At 46.6% G+C, this 22,693-nt stretch overlaps 1 protein-coding gene across 5 annotated transcripts in view; it reads right to left on the bottom strand.

Moving 5' to 3' along the window:
* PRDM2 (PR/SET domain 2) overlaps positions 1 to 18,295 on the bottom strand; it is a 119,863-nt gene extending 101,568 nt beyond the window's left edge. The window contains exon 1 of one of the 5 annotated variants that reach the window (XM_053919911.1): positions 18,276 to 18,295. The gene's annotated coding sequence lies outside the window, so the exon portion shown is untranslated. Of the gene's footprint in view, positions 1 to 13,723; positions 13,843 to 18,275 lie in introns of those variants that run through there. The other 4 variants (XM_045190534.2, XM_053919912.1, XM_053919910.1 and 1 more) reach the window with 4 other exon arrangements.
* Positions 18,296 to 22,693: the final 4,398 nt, after the last annotated feature.

Raw genomic sequence — 22,693 nt, 5'->3', positions numbered from 1 at the left:
TTCCTTTAATTTTTTTCTACAACGTATTCATAGTATATGAAATAAAAAGGAGACAAAGTCGTTTCTTACAAATGCATACGACATACTTGTTTCTAAATAATGATCTGTGAAGATGGTCATCTCTGCAACATACACCCTAGGAATCAAGCGAAGGCTTTCATTATAAATGAAAATCACGCCACCTTAAGTAGCACTTCCACTGTAGTAGTCTTCTCTTTTTTTAAAGATTTTACTTATTTTTAGAGAGAGGGAGAGAAGCATCAATATGCGAGAGAAACATGGATCGGCTGCCTCTGGCACACCCCCCAACTGGGGACCTGGCCCGCAACCCAGGCACGTGCCCTGACCAGGAATCGAACCAGCAACCTTTCGGTTTGTGGGACAGTGCCCAACCCACAGAGCCACACGGGTCAGAGCTCCACTGTAAAGGTTTTGAGCATGTACACATACACCATTACCCATAATTCTATTTCTGCATGAACTTCCTTATAATTTCTCCTTCCTAGAACCCCGAGATGCTGCTCACCTTGGAACTTTATGTTCTGACTGTTAACAAACCAAGGAACACGTAACTCAGTGGCAGGCCTCACGCTGGAAGAGAACACCGCCTACCCACTACCACGAACAGTGGCGCTGCCATTCCTCCCCCCCTCCCCCATCTGTCAGTCAGGTCGGGTCAGTTTCAGGTTTTTTCCTAGAGCTACTTAACCACACTCACCCGATCAGCTGGAACAGTCAAAGGCGCTATCTTTAACTTGGGGCCTGGTCTTCTGAACTGGCTTTGATTCGTCCTTGGCACAGGGCATGTATTCCCTAACTCGCATCCTGTTACACAGCTCAGGACAGCCAAACCAACACAAACTCGTAGTAAATGCTCGGTGAGTACAATTTCAGATAACTGGAGGTTAACCCATGACGCCCATTCCTTTCTCATACACATGTGCTTCTTGAACACACAACCTATACTGAATGTAACTGATCCTTTTCTATGATACTGAAGATTGTTATCAAGTTGCAAACGTATAACTGGGTGTCCAAGAGTGACGAGATTAGTGGCCTGGGAGGTGTGCCCGCCTGACCCCCTCTACCACAAATGCCTACTGACTGCTCCAAGGTTCCCCTAGCAGAAATCTTGTGACATCGCAGGACCCTCAGAGCGAGTAACAGGTCAGGGTTTCGCTCGCCTTCTCACTAAGTTTTAGAGGTGGATTTACTGACATTGGCCGCAAGTGTTTTCTCTTTGAGGAACAGAACAAAAAATCCCGCAGTAAAATGCCCGTGTTTCAGTGAAAGACCCCTGGTGAGGAGCTGCAGCGCTGCAAAGACAGCCCTGTTCTCCAGGAGGCTACGGCTCTCCCGTCCAGAGGCCCACGGGGGCAGGAGTGACTAATGCGACTTAGATTTAAAGAGACTAAGCGCTACAGACTGGCAGTTACAGAACAGTCACGGGGACGTGAAGAACAGCACAGGAAAGACGGCCAACAGCGTGGTAGTAACTACGTACTGTGCCAGGTGGGAGCCTGAAAAGCCGGGGACACTTTATAGGGTGTATGACTGGCTAACCTCTATGCTGCACAACTGAAACTTAATACAAAGTAATATTGAAAAGAGACTGTAAGGGAGTAGGGTGGAGGCAAGCAGACCTGTTAGGAGGCTAAGCCCCAATCTCGGCAAGAATGTGATGGTGGCTTCACCCAGGTCCTAGAAGAGATGTGACATGTTTTGAAAAACTGCCCACAACTGGATGCCAGATGAGGTGCTAGGTAGGAAAGGGGGGAAGTCAAGGGTCACACCAGGGTTTTATCCTCAGCACACAGAAGCACAGAACTAGCGTTTTCTGAGATGCTGCCTCCTTTTCATGTGCTTTTCATTCGTTTTTTTAAAACACATTTCTCCCTTCCTTTCCTCCCCTTTGGCAGTCGCTAGCTCACAGGCATAATCCATGCAGCGGAGATACCCTGACATCTAAAACCACGTAACTAAAATATTCAAGGGCAGTCATCCCTCAGAATCTCGGGGGACTGGTTCCAGGACCCGGCCCCCACCGCCCCACAGACACCCAAACCCTCAGATGCTCCAGCTCCTTAAATCAAATGGTGTGTTTGCACCCAACCTGCGCACACCCTCCCATATAATTTAACTCCTTTCTAGATTACCCATACCTAATACAAGGCAAATGCTATGTAAATAGCTGTTCCACTGTACTGTTTAGGGAATAACGACAAGGAAAAAAGTCTGTAAATACTCATCACAGGCCCAGCTCCACACTCCACAGTACGCATTAGCAACAACCTAACTTATTTTCCCTGAATATTTTCAATCCTTGGTTGGCTGAGTCTGCAGATGCAGAATATGCGAATACAAAGGGCCAACTGTACTTAAAACATTTTATTCTTTTATTTGTTATTTCAATGAACCTCAACTTTTTCTTAATAAAAATATTTACAATAATTCAGATTGTCACATGACCGATAATCTCTGACTTTCTATACTATCTGTTCCCTCTTTGTCCAAACAGAAATGTACTCATCATTTCTTTCTAGAGAAAAGAAAGATCTTAACTTTTTTTTTTTTTGAACTCACCAATACCTGCAAGCTTGGCCCCCTGTCAAGCACTTCCAGCCCTGACGGCTAATACAAGACCCTCCTGTTTTCCTCCCTCTTGACTCCTCACAACGTTGTCAAGTTATGGACCTAAAATATCTTTCAGGTCAAAAGCATTGCAAATCCAGCACTGATTTCTCTAACGATATTTTTTAAGTTACATTTTGTACTAGTTGATACGAAAAACGAGGGATGTTACAACAAAAGAACTGACACTTTGTCTGAGGGCCACTGCATTCTGGGCTGGGCAGCTCTCCCTTCTGGGGGACCGTCTCTTCCTTTCAGGCCAGTGAGCACTGCCCTGGTGCAATCAAAGCCAGCAGTGCCTTCACACGATTTTTTTTTGACAATCAAAAATAGGTACACACATCCCCAAATACTGTCCCAGCTGAGAACCTCTGCACCGCAGACTAAAAGTAGTGAGTGAAGTAACTTCCCTGACATTCCACCAGCACCGCATAACGCCGCACAAGAGTCCTGAAACCCCACGTAACTTCTACGCTCGGGGGGACTTCAACAGCCCTGTTCTTACAGACCCACTGAACTAAGACAGATACCTCCCGGTCGAAGTTTTATCAATGTGAGATCCTATCAGTGGAGAAGCAGAGAGGAATCTGTCCACCCATATCACTGAAACTTAACAATTCCACTGAATTTTTTTAAATGCAAAACAATTAAGCTCTGCTGGTTTTCAAAAGGTAAATACTGAAAATCTTAAAATTCCTAGGACTTCTCTGACCCTGGCTTATGCCTTAGTTTCTTTCTTTCTTTCTCTCTCTTTTTTTTTTTTTTGTATTTCGATGCCTGACCAAACCTTCTTGAATATTTCTACACGTCCCTTTCATTCCCCCTTATTGATGTTTATCAGATAAAGGACATTAGGCAGCCGTACAAATACAGAGCATGGAACTATTTATCACCAACTATTCTTTACTAACATCACATACTCCTAGAAAAAATAAAGAGTTTGATTCTAATTCTGCATATTCAAGGTTTTAATAATATACATGTACTTAATTTTTCAAGATATTCCAAATTCTAGGACAAATCATCCTTACAAATATTTAACTTGGTAATCTCATAAAGATGATTTGATTATACATGGCCAGTATCAACGCAATAATGAAATGACGGTCTTTAATCAAATACTGGTCCCTTAAAGTGTCAGGACGACATCACCAACTGCGTTAGCCGCTGTCACCCGATGTGGAGGGCCAGAGGCCAGAAAACTGAGACAGGACCAGCCCTGCAGCCCAGCCACATCTGAATCACCCACCCCCGGTGATCGGGCAGATTAACAAGAGACAGGCACAAAGTAACAGTAACACACACAAGTTGAACTGTCCTGTCTGCCCTCTAGGGACTTGGAAGAGGACAAAACTGTATGAAAGGCAAAGTAAAAGCAATTACAGTTCTTTAATATGTAACTTTGGGAGAGAGGACAGAGAATTAGGAAAATAATTATTTGATTTGATTTGCATATTCACCTATAAGTCACTGATACCATTTTATAATTATTCTTTTGGATCAATATAGATCTTTTGGGGTTATTTGTAAAATAATTAAATTTGCGGCATTTACTTAGAGGTCACTAATATTAGTTACTTTAAAATTACTTTCTGAAGTTAGAAAAGAATTCCACATTGAAATATGGACACAGAAGAAACTACTTATATGTTAAGACTCAGAAAACAACATATAGCTTATGGACAAATAATACACAAAAATAAGAGAAGTAATATGGTTGTCGCATGGACTAGATGCAAAAAAAGTTTTTAAAAAAACATTTTGTGAAAAGAATCTTGGAAAATTTATGACCTACAACATTTAAACAATGGAATACTACACAGCTGTAAAAAAAAACCCAAAGAACTCTTATGCTTTGCAACAGCATGGATGGACCTGGAGAACATTATGCTAAGTGAAATAAGCCAGGCAGAGAAAGACAAGTACCATATGATTTACTCATACATGGAATCCAATGGGCAAAATAAACTGACAAACTAAAACCAGAGGCATGACTACACGGAACAGGCTGACAGGTGTTGAAGGGGAGGGGGTGGGGAGGACCCAAAGAGATCAGCCAAAGAACATACATGCACATAAGCACAGCCCCTGCACACAGCCAGCAGTGCGGCGAAGGCTGGGGGGGAGGGGGGCTGGGTGGAGTGGGCCAAAGGCAGAGAATATGGGGGACATCTGTAATAGTGTCAACAACCAAAAAATTACCTTCAAGAAGTTTTATAAAAAAGAAGTAAAAGCAAGTTACACTGCCCACTTCATAAAGAATGTAGGAAACAATTTCTTCCTTAAAAAAAATTGTGACCTACAAAATATTCTAAAGCTACATCAAGCAGGTCTTTCATGTTAAACAAAGATGAAGCGGCAAACACAGAGATGAGTGAGCTATTAGTGGAGTAGATTCGTAGTTTTTAACACTGGTCTTAACTTAGTCTGACCCAAAGGTTCTCGCAATTCAGAAACTTCTGAAAGTCTAGAAAAATCTACGGGGAAAGTCGGGGGCAGGGGGGGAATCCAAACTATGCCAATTTCTCAAAAAGAACTTTTATTAATTTATAAACGTAGATAATGTACTGTTATAAAAAACTACCACTCATCATTCCTAACAGAAGAATGGAATCACCAAATTACAACCTATAAATTCTAGGTTATCAATATGAAAACATTTAGCACCTATTCACTGAATTAAGCAAAAAAAAAAGCACATAATTCATAAATATTGAATCTGCCCAGGAATTTGCTAAATGAGAAAATCATTTTCCTTTTCTAAAGTAACAAACACAATTTCACCATAATCATCTAGAACATCTAGTTTCATGCTAAAAAAAAAAAAATACTCCCAACTTCCCTTTTAAAAGGCCAACTCTATTACCACATTAAATAAGCTGAAGCGGAAAAAAAAATCAAACCCGCTGTGCTTATCACTGTCCGAATGAAGACGCCCCGTGTGTGGTGTGTGTGTGGGTGGGTGTGTATGTGGGTGGGTGTGTATGTGTGTGAGTGTGTGTGTGAGTGTGTGTGTGTGTGTGTAGAGGAAGACAGGGAGGGAGAGCAGCGAATGTTTGGGGAGTTGCTGAATCAGGGGGTGTGAACTCACTGCTGGAAACTGGTTGCTCATGTCTCTCACCCTCTAGAATGATCTCTACCCGAGGCAATGGTGTTACAGAGTGTATCACACACGGGAATGTCCCTACCTCCAAAGTATGTGAGAGACGCAGAGAACGGAATACTCACAGGTAAACCAGTAATCTCTCCCATTGCGATCAGATTCCTCCACGAGGCCCAGCACCAAAGGCATGTATCCCGGGGCCTGACCCCCCAAATTCATAGAGCGAGTGTCCCGAACCAAATCTAAATAAGGAAGCACCGTTTAGCACTTTGGTCCAGGTGGGAGAATCTGATACAGACAACACAGTTTCCACATCGACAGACAGGAAAAGGGTCTGAGGTTCTGAACGATTTTAACGTGACAGAGCTCCATGGAGAAAACGACCTGATTAGAGCTTTTGTTTGCAGTAAGTTAAACCAGACCATTGTAAAATGTTAAATAGGAAACCTGTGGATCTGCTAGGAAAGTACCATAAATCTAAATTTAGATAATGGCACTCTCAGGGTATTTTCCTCCCCTAGAATCTACTTTGAAAAAAGAGGAAAAAAAGATAAAAGGGAAAATTTTCAAAAATACTGCTCCAAGCCTCCATTAATAAAGTGCTAGCTTAAAAAAAAAAGAAAAATAAAATAAATAAAGCGCTAGCTTAGAACAAACATATAGCAATTGCTAACTGTTCATCACTTACCTGGCTGATGTCATGGAGAGCTATTAACATATGCTCTCCCTTTTTCTTCTGATTAACTTTACACATCTGTGTCATTATATTGTACTGAATGTGTAATCTATTACATCGCAAAGTTCAGGTTTTTTAGGATTTCTACAATAATTCCCTCCCACTCCACAATTAACACTACCTGGTTTCTCTACAGAAATTAAAACATATTACTCTCACTAACAGTAGGATATTCCTCTCTATGATGCTAAAAAAAATGGTCAATTTTCCTGGATGAAGTAACTCCATCCTACCAAAATACTCCTGAATTAAAAGTTAACTTCCTTATTTTCAATACTAATTGCTAGAAACACAGATGGGAAAAGCCCACAGGAAAGGTGGGTGGGGAAAACGCGCAGGCTCTCCGGCCAGTTGCTCTCTGCCGGTGCCGCGCCACAGAGCGAGGCTACTGCGACCCGCAGCCCTCCTCCGAGAAGCGTGCCCGAGCAGCTGCCGCCTGCGCACTCTGCAAGACGGCACTGCCGCCACCGGAGTTCTATAAAGCGATACTTTTCCACACTCTCCCAGGTCAGATGTGTAAAAACGTTTGATATTACAGAAAACTAAGGTGATTCCTTCCTAACACTCAAATGCCAAACAGAATTCCTAAACCAAGATGCCACATGATGCTTCATTTCACAATTCCCAAAATAAAATGTATTCTCGGTTAACACCTTTACTGGTTTTCCACTGGAGTTGCCAATACGGATGTTACTCTTGTGATTAAACATTCAAACTTGAGAGATTTTCAGGAACCCTACAGAATACTTCTGAATTTCCGGAAAAAGAGACAAAAGCTTCAGCGACACGGCACACGGGGCCTGGCGCTAGGCACTCATCACAAAGAGACTCCCTAAACACTAACACAGCCACTTACACGGGCTGCTCAGAGCATTTGGGGGGTTTCCTACACAGAAACACACATAGAAAACTCACGTTCCACAGTTGCATGTAATTGATAAGGGGCTTCCTGAATTCGTAAGTGAACGACCAGAAGCCAAATTGGAAGTTATGCCAGATAGAGTGACAATTCACTACACTTTGCTAAGGCGCACATATCACCACGGGACTCTCTAGGTCTTCTCCCCAGCTTATTAAGGTATTCCCTATTTTGGTAGGGAGCAACTGTCCCACTTTAAAATATGAGGTTTGAAATCTATCCTCTGAACACGTCACTACTTCCGTTCTCAAGAACGTTTTAAAATAGCAATGCTGGTATATGTCTCTACAGTTTAAGAAGCTCTTGCACATACATGAGTTTTATTTTTTTTTTTTAAAGCGAAGTAGGTTTCCTCAAAATAAATTATCTGCAGTTCTTGTTTCAAGGTAAAGATAAATGTCTCCTCATTTACGATAAAAATGAAGACACACTTTTGGCTGTGGAAAGCTGGTGGGACTCCAGAAGCAGTACCCGGACAGAAGAGCAGAGGCTGAAGGCCCTGGCTTTGCGAACGGGAATGGAAGGGACAGGGGAAAGCTGCCCCCCCACCACACTCAGTAGGTGCAGAGCAATGATGGACTGGATGGGACAGTCTGGGGGACAGGGGGACAGGGGGGCAGGGGCAGCTCCAGGTTAATGTAAACTTGATCCTGTGGTTAGGGTTCCCTGGACATCATGTAAGAAGTAATTACCCCACCCATCCTCCCTCCCGACCCACTCCAAAGCCCAGACGGCCTTTAGCGAGGGATGGAAGAAGAGTCAAAGGCAAAGCCCAGGGACACCTGCAGGCCGCGGGCGGGGGAGACCTGGTTTCAGGGCCGCCCATCAGGAGGGCAGCTCCCGCCACTCGGGACTGGCAATGGGGAGCCAGGAGCTGTATCAGACTGCGAGGGTTGTGGGGGGAGGGGACAAACCAAACCACGTCTACCAGTTTAGGAAGAATAAATCCGCAGAGAAGAGGGAGGACAGGTGGGAAGAAGGCAGCCTCAGAATGTGTCTCCCAGAACAACAGCAGGTGAGCGAGGACGGTGAAGGTGAGTCCGCAATGTGTGCTGGGACCAACGGCACGATGGGTGTATTTTAAGGGCAGAGCAGCCAGGAGTAGGGGTGAAGTGGAAGGTGACCAGCTCTGTTTCAGGGATTGTGAGGGAGCCCAGACATCCACACGCAAAGCTGCATCCTTCAAATGGGGGGAAAGGCCCCAGCACTGACTGCCCTGCCCTCAAGGCCGGGGGCGGAGATTTACAAGTCTCCCCCACACGGGGCAGAGGAGATCACGGGGCGGGGGGGGGGAAGGATTATCCAGAGAGAAGAGCAGAAGCAGAGGACCTGGCCTGGGGACGGTGTGGAAAGGACTGGGGAAAAGGGCCCTCCACCATGTTCAGCAGGTGCGGGGAAGGCCAGAACGGAAGGCCTCAGAGAGAACTTGGAAGGGTCTCTCTCGACTGCTGCGCCATGTTACCCCCCAGTACCTATTGTATTAGGGGAAATTCCTCAGAAAAAAAGCTATGAATGTTTTTGAAAAACCTAAAGTGTCTCAAACTGCCTGCATTCTCTTCACCTATTCATCTCAAAACGTCCCAGTGAAAGAAATGATCCTGTCCCCACTTCACAAAGAGAAAGCGGCCAGAGGACGGCTGGCCTGCCCCTGCCACCGGGAGAAACAAGGGTCGCTCGGGGCTCCCTCTGTGGCAGTTCACTCCCTCCCCCCAAGGTCCAGCTTGGCGCAGGCGCCGGGAGCCGGTGCTGGCACAGGGTTTACCTCCCGGAACAGGTGACCAGCCCTGCTCAGTGGTCTCTAACAGGTGGCACCAGAGCCCCACCATTAAGAATCTACATTCATCCCAACAGCCCTCCTTTTAAAAACTCCTACTTTCCGATGGACTTTCAAAGTAGGTCTTTCAAAATTATGGCAAAGTCCCTAAAATAGGCCTCACAGAGTGCGAAACATTTAGAATGTCATTTTTATGCTCCAGATGATGCCTAATTTATATCGTCTTCATAAGGTCTTGGGAAATGTACGGGATTCATACTGACTTATGTTGTTTAGTGTTCAGTGAATCTCAAAACTCTCTTTAAATTTCTTTGGCATCATTAAATTAGTTGGAAACACCACAGAACTTCCCCACCAGAAATCAGTGTCGTCTCGGGGGACCTACTCAGAAGCACCTATGAAATCTGTAGGTTTCACCGACTTCCAGACAGGCGGCCCACAGTAATCAAACTAACAGTCGCACTTAGCTTTACACGCTGCAGGCAAGCTGTGCCAAGAAGTAATTTAGCTCTTTCAAAGCCAAGCCTATCATGATTTATCGCAGAGCTACAAAACACTCTCTTCACCAAAATGGCTGGCAAACATGTAAGCTACTCTGTGAGACCTCCTTCAGAGTGTGTTCCGAAGGACCAGTAAATGAAAACACAGGACAGGCATGACATGAACCAAGACTCTGAGAATAAATACTACACAGTACCGAGAAAAACATTATGAGCGTATTTCACTCCAAATGAACCAGATGAACTGCGCACAATAACTCTCACGCCTCGGGGAGGTGGGGGTGGGGAACAGAAGGCACTCACTCTCTTTAAGAAAGAACACTGACATGACACACGCGTTCATTCCGGTGAAACCACGCAGGTCCTCTGTACTCCAGGAAGCCACCCCCCGGCAGACAGTCCTACGACGTACATCTCTCTCATTATGTTCTGTTTATCGTTAAGTTCTAACGAAAGTGAAGAGTGCTCACACCACGTGCAAACTCAATCTACACCATCCATACGCTTAAGGTTTACAGATGAAGATGGGACAATGACACTCTTTCCACCCAGGGAAGCTGCACCACGGACGCCTGTTCGCAACCTTCACAACATAAAGTAGTGAGCTGGCGTTACACACGCACTTCCTACGTAAACCTCGTCTCCGCAGGACAAACCCTTCATCTCCGGCACCTGTGAACTGGATGAAAAGGAGAGAGAAAGAGATTTTATTAGAACAACTAGTTTGGTTCCTACCATCGATCCTCAAGGAGGTGCTCCAGTAAGTCCCATTTTCTGAGAAGAAGACAGCTGCTTCTGTGCTGTTCTGTATACTAGATCGCCAGCTTGCGTCATCCACCCAGCAGCGACTCTTTGCAAGCGCCCTTCAACTTCCTAACGACTTAATTGACATCGCGGGGAGGCTGAGCCTGTGTCATAGTCTCCCAGGTACCTCCCATGGCTTCCTCCCTCGCAACAGAAGGACACCAAAGCAGAACCGCTGACAGTGACCATTCCAGTCGGTCACAAAACCAAACACAGGAGGGAACTGCACAGGCCACTCGTCCTTTCCCTGTCTTCCAGGTGGACCTCCTGTCAGCCATGCCGCCAATTCTGAGTTTCCCATAAGCTGCGCCTACCATCCAGTTAGATGGGCTTTCCTTTACTGCAGCAGCTGAGAACTGGGGTGACTCTGCCCCCCAGGGGCATCTCTAGCAATGTCTGGAGACTTTATCAGTTGTCCTGACTCAGGGGGCGTGTTGCTAGCATCTCGGGATCAGGGGCCAGGGGTGCAGCTAAACACCCTACAATGCACAGGACATGGAACAGGACACAGGGCACAGGACAGCGCCCACCACAGAACTACACGCAAGGTGCCCAAGTTAAGAAACCCCGCTTTCATGGGACCTCAGCACTGCTCTCAGCAGTGGAGTCCTCAGCTTGCAGTCGCTCCGCAAAGATGATTTTTATGGCTCTAACTATAAGCTTCTAACTTCAAAAGGGGCCAGAACACCAGCCCAGACCTCTAACCAAATGCTGGGAGGGGGGACAGCGCAGCGGAGGGGCACCAGGCAACCCACCCAGCGCTGCATGCACGTGGGCACTATCGGTGGTGACGACTGTCGGGTAATGGCCCCATCATCTGGAAACCCCCTGGATCGCCCTGTAAGTTTGACAACTTTCCCCTACTGTCCCTCTTCACTCCCCACTACGGCATTTTCTAGTGACAGCCAAGTTTGGGGTTTTTTATTTTTCCCCTGAGTAAGCATTAAAAATAGCGTGAAAAGTAAATCGAAGAGACGAAAATAGAAAATAACCCTAAGGTGCTTTCCATCCTGGAAAGTCTATGATTTAACAGGACTTAAAAGGTTTGTAAATCAGATCTGGAACTTGAAAAGAGATCGGCAGCTTCAAGAAACAGTCCCATGAATAAATAAAGCATCTAACGTCAAAGAATGATCAAAAGAGCGTGCGTGCAGATCTCCGCGTGTCACTGCGCACACCCAGCTTGGGGAGAAGGGAAGGGCTGAAACTAACCGCACGGGCAGGGAAAATACACCTTCGGGGGCTAAAGAACAGAATGTACGTTTTCACATCTCTGGAAGGTTACAGAAATTTAAAATTCACAACAGAAAAGCCTTTTTAAACAAATCTTAATGAAAAGAAGATCTCAGGCTACAGAACCCTTACTAATCAATATGGAACTGATAAGTAAATCATGGCTCATTCATGTATCACGCAGCCACTAAAATCATACAGGAGAAGTCTGAACGGCACGGATATGCTTCACGAGGTCTCGCAGGAAGACCGGTTACAAGCAGTGCAGACAGTATGACACGACCCTGCGTGACACAGAAACGCACATCCGTGGGTAAGTTTACAGAAGAAATGCGCAGCACCCAAGGGAGGCAAAGCCCCCAGTGTCTGCTGAGGGGCAGGGAAGGAAGGCTACGCCTGGTTTCTCCCCCTCCTCTGTGCTTGTCTCTGTTTTCTGCAGTGAGAACCTTCTGCAATGTTTTGCACATGCAAAACTAACACATCATTACAAATTGAAACGGTGATGTTTTAGGAGCTGTCTATAAAAAAGAAACAAACTCCGAATATGCCAACTTTTCAAATTAACAAAAGCGAACCTTTATTGGGCGTTATTATGATGTGCCTGGCACTTCAAATGTATTAACTTTTCACATCACATCAAAAAACATGTAAGAAAGAGGCTGGAAGTCCACAAGCTGTGAGCAAACGTTCGTCCCACCTGGCCGTGCAAGCTCAGATGTCACAGCCCGAAATGAGGGGCTCAGCTGTGGTCATCGCCGCGGGGCCCCTCGGCGTCTGCGAGGAAGCTTCTAGAGAAGGACCGGCAGCGCCCTGCGGTGTCAAAAACAGAGCCTACTACAAAGAACACGTGACTGGGTGTCTCACTTCCTCCTCAGTCTTAATTTCCTAACGTGCGGAAAAAATGTCAAGGCCTAAATGTTCCCAATACTTGGACGTACAACTGGTCAAAATGACACGATAGTGTCTTAAGAGAATCGCTGAGTCGTAAAACGCTGTGGCTGCTTTCAACAATAAGCCTGTAGCCAACAAAAACTTAGAAAGATATATTTTAGTCGTGTTCTGGGTAGGACCATTTTAGTGTCCGATTTAAGGGATCTAAGGATCTAGTGGGAGTCACCGAAAGACGTTCCATTTCTAAAGTAAAATCAAAACCTCGAACAACGCTGAATGAAGATGAGGGGCCAGCACGGGCGTCTCCTGCGGGGAATGCACTCAGCTGCGTCGTGAAGGCGGAACGTGGGCTTCCCGCTGAGCGGCGAGGTCACCCGCGACACACGGTGGCCAGCCACGGCTCGGCGGTCCCCACGTGGGCTGGAAGGAACCTCGGCGGTTTGGGAATAAACCCTGACCTGTTAGGCCCCCTTCACGTCTCACTTGCCACGATCAAAAATAGGTCATAAATATCTTCAACAACAACAAAAAAATCTGCAAATGCACGTATGTTAAAAATAAAAAACGCCGGTGGGTCTACGACAGGAATATGAAGAGAGACGATTTCCAGGTTAGAACCGCACAAAAACTATTTGGCAAACACAAAGACGCAAGACGCACGTTCAGGCTGAGAGTGTGAAAGGCACGCTCGGTTCGCACACAAAAGAAAAGCAGCAAAACCACTCGAAATCGGAACGGCCCTGAGACCCCGAGTGAGCCTCCCCCGGGGGGACGCGCCGCCGCCCGCCCCACGCCGCCGCACCGCAGCCCTCCGCGTCCCCCTCGCCGGGCGCGCGGCGACCCAGCGGCGACAAAGCGGACCCGCAACTTCGCCGCCGCTGGCCCCAGGGCGGGCCGGGGTGCTGGGGCGCCGCGGCGAGGGACCCCGGCCGCCGGCGGGCCGCTCCTCGTTACGGGACCCGCGCCGACCCGGGACGCCCGGACCTCGGAGTGGGCGCGTCCGCCCGCCTGGCCCTGCGCGCCCCGGTGCCCGGCGTGTCGCCGCCGCCGCCGCCCCGCGGGCAGGGACGAGGGTCCGGCGCCACCGCGCCCACCGCCGTCCCGGGAGTCGCCCGTCCCCGGAGCCTCTTACCTGCGCCCACCGCCCCCGCGCCTCAGAGCGCCGAGAGCCGCCGCCCTCGTCGCCGCCACCCCTCCGCAAGCCCCGGCGCCCGCGGTCGCGGCGCCGCCATCTTGGCCCCGGTCGGAAGTGACGTCGGGCGGCGCCGGCCGCGGCCTCGAGAGCCTGCACCACGCGCGCCGTCGCGGAGCCCGGGGCCGCACACGATGCCTGGCCGCCCGCGTCCCGACGCGCAGCCTGCCGCTTGGCCCGGTCCTGCCGAGCGAGGAGAAAAGCCTCGGGTCGCACACTCCTCGACGACTCGCGCCGGCGGGGCCGGCCCTCGCGGGTGTCCGTGGAGCCCACGGCGGCGCCTCTGGAAGAAAACCCCAGCGGCCAGCCGGTCTGACCGCACCGAGGGATTGGGATTCTGCGCCAACAAGAATCCACAGCCTTTCATAAAGGCGTAGGGGAAGCAAAATGGGTCCATCACTAAGTACCATCAACCCCATTCTTCCCTCTATTCAAGGTCCAGTTTGACCAAAAAAAAAATCAGAACTGCAAGAGGGCAGATGCAGCCCTGCCTGCCGTGGTGCCTTGCACCATTCTAGGTGTTGTGGCTCTGGCACAGCACGTGACACCTCCTATGCAAATAAGTCCTTTTGGAACTAATTTACATAGGAGGACAGAAATAGACAGCCTGGGTGCAGAATGCTCTCGTGGATGTGAACTGAGTTGAATTGGAGGCGTCTACTAGACGTCCGAGAGGTGATGGCTAGCAGGCAATTGGAAAGGAGGCTGCAGGTGAGACAGAGAGTTGGGAGTTGGAGCATAGGGTGAAGTGCCGACCTTAGGAGGAAATCAGGAAGAATCTAAATGTAATGCGCGACATGAGGCCTCTGTGGAAAGGCCGCACCCTAACGAATGGGTTAGATGCAGGTGCGCCTTGGGAACTTATGGGGTGCACACAAGTCCATTTATGTAACTAGGGCAGTGATTTTCAACGGGCGTGCAGCAAGAATCTCTAAAACATGCAGTACCTGACTATCTAGTCAGCAGCACTGACCTTTTCCCTTAGAGTATCAAATTTAAAAAATTGCAACAACCAACTCAACAAGAGCTGTCCGGTGTGAATGAATCAAAATTATACCTATTTTATTTTCTTGTCAGGTTGGCAAAAGATAGATTTTTTTTTTGCATGCCACAGAATTTTAGTAATTAGTTTATGTGGGCCCTGAGATGAAAAGGTTGAGAATCGCTGAACCAGGGTTTAAGCTTAAGAAAGCATGATGGAGCAATATATTGCAAAGGGATGATGCTGTAGCTGCTGACCTAGTCAGGTACAGGGAACAAATGAAGATTATCAGTAAATTTTACTAAGGCCTTAAGAAGTGGCAGGGTCAGCACAGAACATAAGAAAAGAACTCAACCCTCATGAGTTTGCCTATTTCTCCCGCTATTCAAGGAAACAGATCCTGGATCCCCTGCCTGTCCCTGAAAGAGTGTGCTGTGCCGTGGGGCAGAGCACCCATCAGACTTTTCCGCCCCTTACCGGGACCGCTGCCGGGAAACGTGGTCCGTGCCTCAAATTCACCTGAGTGTCCTCAAAAAAGAGAAAAAAGAAAGTCAGGGGGACGCCACCCTCCCACCCACAATCAAAACACTGATGTACCCCTCAAAAAGCTAAAAGCTCCATGCCATCTGGCATTCCGTAGAATGCAAGGGAAAATAAAGGAACGTCAAGTTAGAAGTGACTCAGGGAACCAGAACGTATACTAGATAGCATCATGCCAAGAGATGGTTGACAGAGAGTCCGTGGTGGTTCCCCTAGTCCATCTAGAATGACTGGGTATATTAATTTCCTGTGGTGGTTGCAACAAAATACCTCATACAGCGTGGCTCAAGTAACAGGAATGCATTCTCTCCCAGTTCCAGAGACCAGAAGTCCAAAATAGGTATCACCGGGCCAAAATTAAGGCGTCAGCAGGGCCACACTCCATCCCAAGGCTCTAGAAGAAAATCATCCCTGGCCTCTTCTAGCTCCTTGTGGCTGTCAGCTTTCCTAGGCTTGTGGCTATGTCATTCCAGCCTTCAGGGCCAGTATCTTCAAGTCTCTCTCTGCTTCATTTCCACAACGCCATCTCCTCCGCGTGTGGTCAAGTTTCCCTCTGCCTCCCTCTTATAAGGACGCAGGCAATTACATTTAGGACCCACCCAATAATCCCCTCATCTCAAAATCCTTCCCTTAATCCCATCTACAAAAACCTCTTTTCCTACGGGAATTAGGATGCGGACAAATCTCTGGGGTCATTATTTAGCCTGCCACCCTGGGTATATCCTCAGTGCTTCTAAATTCCCTGCTAATCAGACATTGTGTGCTTTTCATCCGTATATTTTTCTTGATCAAGTTTATATTTTCAACCTGTGCCATTCAGGATGACACATATTTTATCAAATTAATCCAAAAGAGATACAAACTATCATGAATACAATAATTTCATAAATGTTTGTAATCTGATATGCTAAGTAGTACTCTTTTGCCTCTTTGCAAAGGTGATGTGTATTGCTAGAGGATGAGGGAAGGAAACTGAGACATTTCGATCACATCTCATGGGCCATTTCTGTATTAGGGGATGGAAGGGTAAAATGCACTCTGTCCAAATCCGTAGCGTGAATGAAACTCTACACAGGTATGTCTCCTGCAGGTCCTGGCTGGTTTTGAATCTTGGCGTGCAGAACCAGTTCAGAGAACACAATCATCGTTCATCACAACATCCCAGTGCCCAGAACTGCCTGGCACATAGTGAATCCTAGATATTTTTAAGGGGAGAAAAAACGTCTCCCCGGCTCCTCTGATGGGGCTGGATTAAAGCTAGTATGGGTGGACCGGCAACATTGTACGCTGAAAAGACAGCCTACGGCCATAATGGAAACCACAGAGGTCCCTCCTGCTCAGCCCAGCCGCCAGGCGACCTACAGTATCGCTCCTAAAAAGATAAAGAGATTTTACAACCAAGACTAAAGAATTTACAAGGCGTGGCCAACAGGAATGTAAATGGGTTTAAAATTCCAGGATTGACAGCAGTTCTTCTTCTCCACTGACTTGGATTCCAGGCATTTTACACAACTATCTTCACCTTCATAGCAATGCTCATGTGATCATTTTACAGCTGAGGAGACTGAGGCCAGGAAAGGTTAGAGTTTGCCTGGTCAGAACCAGGTTTTAAAACCTAGACAATTTAGCTTTCCAGTGAGCTGCAGGCTTACCGAGTAAACCGTACTCTCTACACACATGTGCCTAAGGGCTGGACCAGGAGCTGGCCCAGGCGACTCTGCTCTCATCCGAGATGCTTGGGGTGGGCATTGGAATGTTGGCTTTTTGTTAAATATCTGCATAAAGAGTCTGTTCTAAATACCCTCTGTGGGAGGTCAGGCAAAAACATCTCATGGTCAGAAAAAAGGGGATTGAGCATCTAAGAGAAACTGCTTCAAATGAAGTCACGTTCTCTTCAAGTAACACATCACTTCCCTTTTGACAAGTACTGACTGTTCCTCGTGACTGCAAATCGCCTTCAGCGGGAGCCAGAGTCTCCTCTTCCAGGTTCTTCCCCTCGCCCCCCCACCGCCCCCATCTGCCATCCCCAGCCAGTCATTCCCCAAGCAAGGCGTGACATGTGAGCGAGCCCCCCAGCTATCCGAAGATTGGAAACTTGGATTCTGGCTTCTCTTTAGCAATGAATGAATGAAGTTCAAAGACAGGAATTCTAAGGGTCAAAGATGGGTGGCATTGCATAATGGGCATCTGGGGCTGCATCATTTCACTGTGAAAACTTGCACAGCCTCAAAACGTACAGGGGGGTCTTAGCTGTGGTGAGGTTTCACGGCGAGGCATGGAACAGAGGGAACTTCAGTGAGCGCCGGTCTCGCCAGTACCTTCTATTACAACACAACAACAATAAGAACGACTGTTTCTGACTGTTGAGGGGCACTACTGGTGAGTGCCAGAGGCAGGACTCAAGGGCTTGTTCATTGTCAAAGTCCATGACTGTCTACTGGCCACACTGCTTTCCAGTCAGCCTCAGCGTCCCCTGCTCTTGGCACTAGGATGAACACGATGGGACAAAGACACCACCCCTGCACCCGTCCTCTAAGAACTTAGATCTAGCAGAGCAGACTGGCCTTGTTCCCCAAAGTACGGCAGAGCCGAACACAGGGCTACAACGTCATCCTTATGCCTCCCCCATGCTCCATGAGAGTTTGCTCTGACTTTTTATTTCAATATTACTTTAAAAGAGAAGAGAAAGAAAACCAACTCTCAGATGCTAACATTTCTCACCAATTCAAATTAAGACCCCCCCAATAAATGTATCTCATCCTATAAGAAAATTCAGAGCATGCCTTCTAGAATTTTCCATAGCACTTCTCATACCACATTTTTAGAACCAAACGTGTTAAAAAGTTCAGAATCTTCCATGCATGTCTCTAGCAGCATTCACTCCTGTTTCAGACCCTCTGGTGGAACAGGCTCAAAGGCCAGTGCGGTTTTGTGCTAGAGAACACGAGGGGAAGTTATTGGAGTCCTTACCTTCCTTGAAGGCAGAATGAATTCGCTAACACACCACCGCGAGAGCATGAATAAAACACACGAGCTGGCAACACAGACATAAGTGAAAATGGTTTTCAGCAGGAAACAGCAAGCAACACGAGAAGAAGCAGAAGAGAAGTCGGCACGGGAATATGCAGATATCACTGAGGCAGGAAATCCCCAGCCAGCATTCGTTTCCCCAGGCTGGAAGCTCCTGCGTGACGATTTTAGCCCATCCGTCCCCCGCAGACGTTCACCACCCCCAGGGACCTTGTATTACAGCAGCCCACGCTTCTGCCACTCCACCTATGCTCTCGAAATGTTTTTCTCTTTGTTTTTCTTCTCCTTACTTCTGGTCTAGAAGTCACTCATCACCCCTTCTCCATCCAAACTCCGCCTCTCCTCGGAAGCCGGCTTTTGGATGAAATCTTCCTTAGGAGTTACGTGAGTTCCCGGGGCTGCTTTCACAATGCACCACACACTGGATGGCTTAAAGCGATGGAAATGTATTCTCTCACAGCGTCGGAGGCAGGAAGTTTGAAATCAAGGTTTAGCGGGGGTTGGTGCCTTCTGGTGGCTCAGAGAGAGTGTCTGTCCCATACTACACTCCCAGATTCTGGTGGCTGCCTTGGCATTCCAGGGCTTGTAGACACATCACTCCGAATTTGTCTCCATTTTCATGTGGCCATCCTTCCTAGGTCTCTCTGGAAGGAACTTCTTATGAGAATGCCAGTCTTTGAATTTAAGGCCCACCCTCCTCCCTTATGACCTCATCTTAACTAATGATATCTGCTCAGGCCATATCTCCATATAAGGGCACATTCTCTGCTTCCGGGTGGACATGAACTTTGGAGAGACATTATTCAACCCAGTGTAGGAGGAAACCCCACACTGATTGTTTTCTCTTCTTATGAATTCCTCCGTAGCCTCCACCCACAGTTTCCCATATACCCGCACTCTGTTCCACTGCAATCTAATTACTGCGCATGCGTGTCTTAATTCCAAAACATATTCTCACCCCTTGAGGGTGAAAACAGAATTGTGCATGCCTCCATTATCCACAGTGGGAGGCATAGTGTTGACTGATAAAAGACCTGTGCACTGTTTTGTAATATGACCTGTGACATACTCTTTAGCCACAGCTTAGCAAGAACTCTGGGCCTGCTCATTGAATTCACTTTTCTTCCAAAGTAATTTGCCGGTGTTTCCCTCCTCCACCCCTTCACCCCAATTCAAACTCTCTTGTCATCATAAAATGCTTTAGCCCCAATAGAAATATGATACCTTTCCAAAGTTTCACAAACGGGGTCAGAAGGCGTGGCGTTTCTCTATCCCAGAGGTCATCATTTAAATAATGTAAGTAGCCATATAGAGGTCACAGCCAAGGTAGCACCTGCCGAAACCTGCCAGGGCAGGCACACCGAGTCCATAAGCATTGTCATCAGCCTGTCTGAGCTGCCACCCAAAACCTACCCGTAGGCCGAGTTATGATGAACTTTGACTAATTGTAGAGCAACGGTCACCAACCAGGGTGAGATTTTGCCCCCATGTGGGCATTTCACAAAGCCTGGAGATAGTTTGGTTGCCGTAACTAGGTGGCGGATACTACGGGCCCCTAATGGGAGAGGCCACAGAGGTTGCTAAACATCTCCAACGCCCGGGACAGCCCCTTGTACAACAAAGAATTGTTTGGCTCAAATACCAAAATGCCGAGAAACCCTACATGTAGATTATTCTACATGTGATTTTCTAGTTCACCGTCAGACATCCGTCTGCTCAGTTGGAGTGTGGAACAGGAGCTCATCAAGGAAGAGGAATATTTCTCAACCTTCCTTTTTTCGTTACCTTCCCCATCCCAGAAGCTTTTTATTTTTTTGGACATATATTCCTCGTTGCCCTTGTCCACCATAAAATTTTGGTATCATAGGTATACAGTAATCTATTTGCGTACTATATGTATACCTGTGCTTTCTATGCACTGTGGTGAAACACTATGGCTATAGCAGTTACTAAGAAAGAAGAGCAATATTTCGGTGGGAAATAAACTAATCTTTTGTGCAAGATTTTAAACAGCATTTTAAAAAGCAGTAGTAAAATGCACATAACGCAGAATTTGCCGTCTTCACCATTTAAGCGACCCGTTCAGGCGTGCTAAGCACGTCCAGGTGGTTGAGCAGCCACAGCCACCGCACATCCATCCCCAGGTCTCGCAGAACTGGAACTCTGCACCCACTGAAACGCAACTCCCCGGCCAGCCACGGGCAACCACCATGCTCCTTTCTGTCTGCGTGAGTTCGTAGCTGGCTTATTTCCCTTAGCATGATGTCCTATGGTTCATCCATGTTGTAGCACATGTGAGAATTTTCTTCCTTTTTGAGGCTGAAAAATATTCCATTGTATGTGTCGACCATGTTTTGTTTATTCATTCATCTGTCTATAGATGCTTGGGTTGTTTCCACCTTTTCCTTAGGCTTTATTTATTTTTTATTGAATGTATCGGGGTAACATCGGTTAATAACATTACATACAATTTGGGTGTACAACTTTATAATACAACATCTATACACTCCATCGTGTGCTCACCACCCAAAGCCTAGTCTCCTTCAGTCACTATGTACTGGACTCCCTTTACCCTCTTCATTCCCCTCCCACCCCCTCCACCTTTTTTCGGCTGTTGTGAATAGTGCTGCTTGACCAAGGGCGTGCAACTATCTCTTCAAGATCTCGCTTTTGATTCTTTTGGGTATATACGCAGAAGTGTGATTTCTGGGCCATATGGTAAATCTATTTTAAAATGTTTGAGGAACTACCACACTGTTTTCCGTAGTGGCTGCACCTTTTCACATTCCTACCAACAGTCAGGAGGATTTCCAATTTTCCACATGCTCGGCAACACTCAATTATACTCCGTCTCTTTGATTTTAGTCACCCTAATGGGAACAAAGTGGTATCTCATTGCAATTTTGATTTGCATTTCCCTAATTATAGTGATGTTGAGCATCTTTTCATGTACTTACTGGCCGTTTATGCACCGTCTTTGGAGAAATGTCTAAGTTCATTGCTCTTGTGTTTTTTAAGTTATAGCCAAGGTTGAGGAAGCTTCCTCCCAGTACAATGATTTTAACATTCACCAAAAATAAAAATGCTGCAGAAAATTTTGATAGGCAAAAACAGAGAAAAATTTTTAGAAATTAGGAGTGGAAGCTTAACTTTGCAATTTACATGATTATTTCCTCCTGTGCTCTTCTTTAAACGTACTCCCCCCAAATAGTAGCCTAAAAGCACTACTGCTTTAGGGAAGTTGTGGGAGCATTGTTTATTTTTTGATCAGGTTGTTTTTTTCGTTATTGTTGGTGGTGAGTTGTAGAAGTTTTTAAGTATGTTCTAGATATAAACCCCCTATCAGATGCATGATTTGCTAATATTTTCCCTATTCCAGGGTTGCCTTTTGACTCATTTGATTGTGTCTTTTGACGCACAGATGTTTTTAATTTTGAAGTTGCCAGTTTTTCTATTTTTATTTTTGTTGCCTGTGCTCTTGGTGCTTTATCCAAGTAATCATTGTGAAAGCCAATGTCCTGAAGCTTTCCTCGCTGTTTTCTTCTAAGAGTCTCATAGTTTAGCTCGTAGAAGAGCTTTCAAGGTTAGACCCTTGATAAGGTAAAGATTCAGCTTCATTCTTACGTGTGTGGAGATCAAGTTTTCTTAACGCCGTTGGTTGAAAAGACTGCCTTTTCCCCGCTGAATGATCTTGGCACCCTTGTGGAAAATCATCTGACCACATATGCGAGGGTTTCTAGATATAAATTTAGCTCTTGTGTTTTTTATTAAAATATCCACTTCAGGCTTCAACAACTTTGGCGTTTTGTTTTGTTTTTTACAATTTGTGGACAGGAATTTTTTAATGTTTTATGGCTACGATCTTATATTCCCCAAGAACCAATTTGTGCCCCTGTAGAGAGTTCACGGACTCTAATCAATAACACTCTGATCAAGGGGAGGAAACGCTGATCAGTACAAAGGTTGACTACACTGATCAAAATAGGGATGTCGCATCCATACTGCGTCATTCCCCCGTTATTTGTAATAACGAATGCTGCTCACACCGAATGGCTTTCCCTTGAGATTAGGACTGTGTTCAGCAGAGCCCAAGAGGCGGCCTGCTTGACAACTGACTGAACCCCCAACCAATGAGAAAACTAAAGCTTCACTTCCTCACTCTGTTCCCTGAGCTGAGAGTGTCAGCTAACTCAGGCTCCCTGTAGGCTGGGGAGGGGCTTTGCCTCTTCCTAGGTGTATTTTCATAACTCAGTGCATAAAGATGGCAACACGCAAAGCTTCATATCAATAATGGCCTTTTCATGTATTCTACTCTGACAGCAAATGTCAAAAAATTTACAAGCAAGACTGAAGCCTCA

Source organism: Desmodus rotundus, chromosome 3 (assembly GCF_022682495.2).
Source record: "Desmodus rotundus isolate HL8 chromosome 3, HLdesRot8A.1, whole genome shotgun sequence".
Taxonomy (NCBI): domain Eukaryota; kingdom Metazoa; phylum Chordata; class Mammalia; order Chiroptera; family Phyllostomidae; genus Desmodus; species Desmodus rotundus.
Note: the sequence above shows the minus strand (reverse complement) of the source record. Positions and strands in the feature narration are given on the sequence as shown.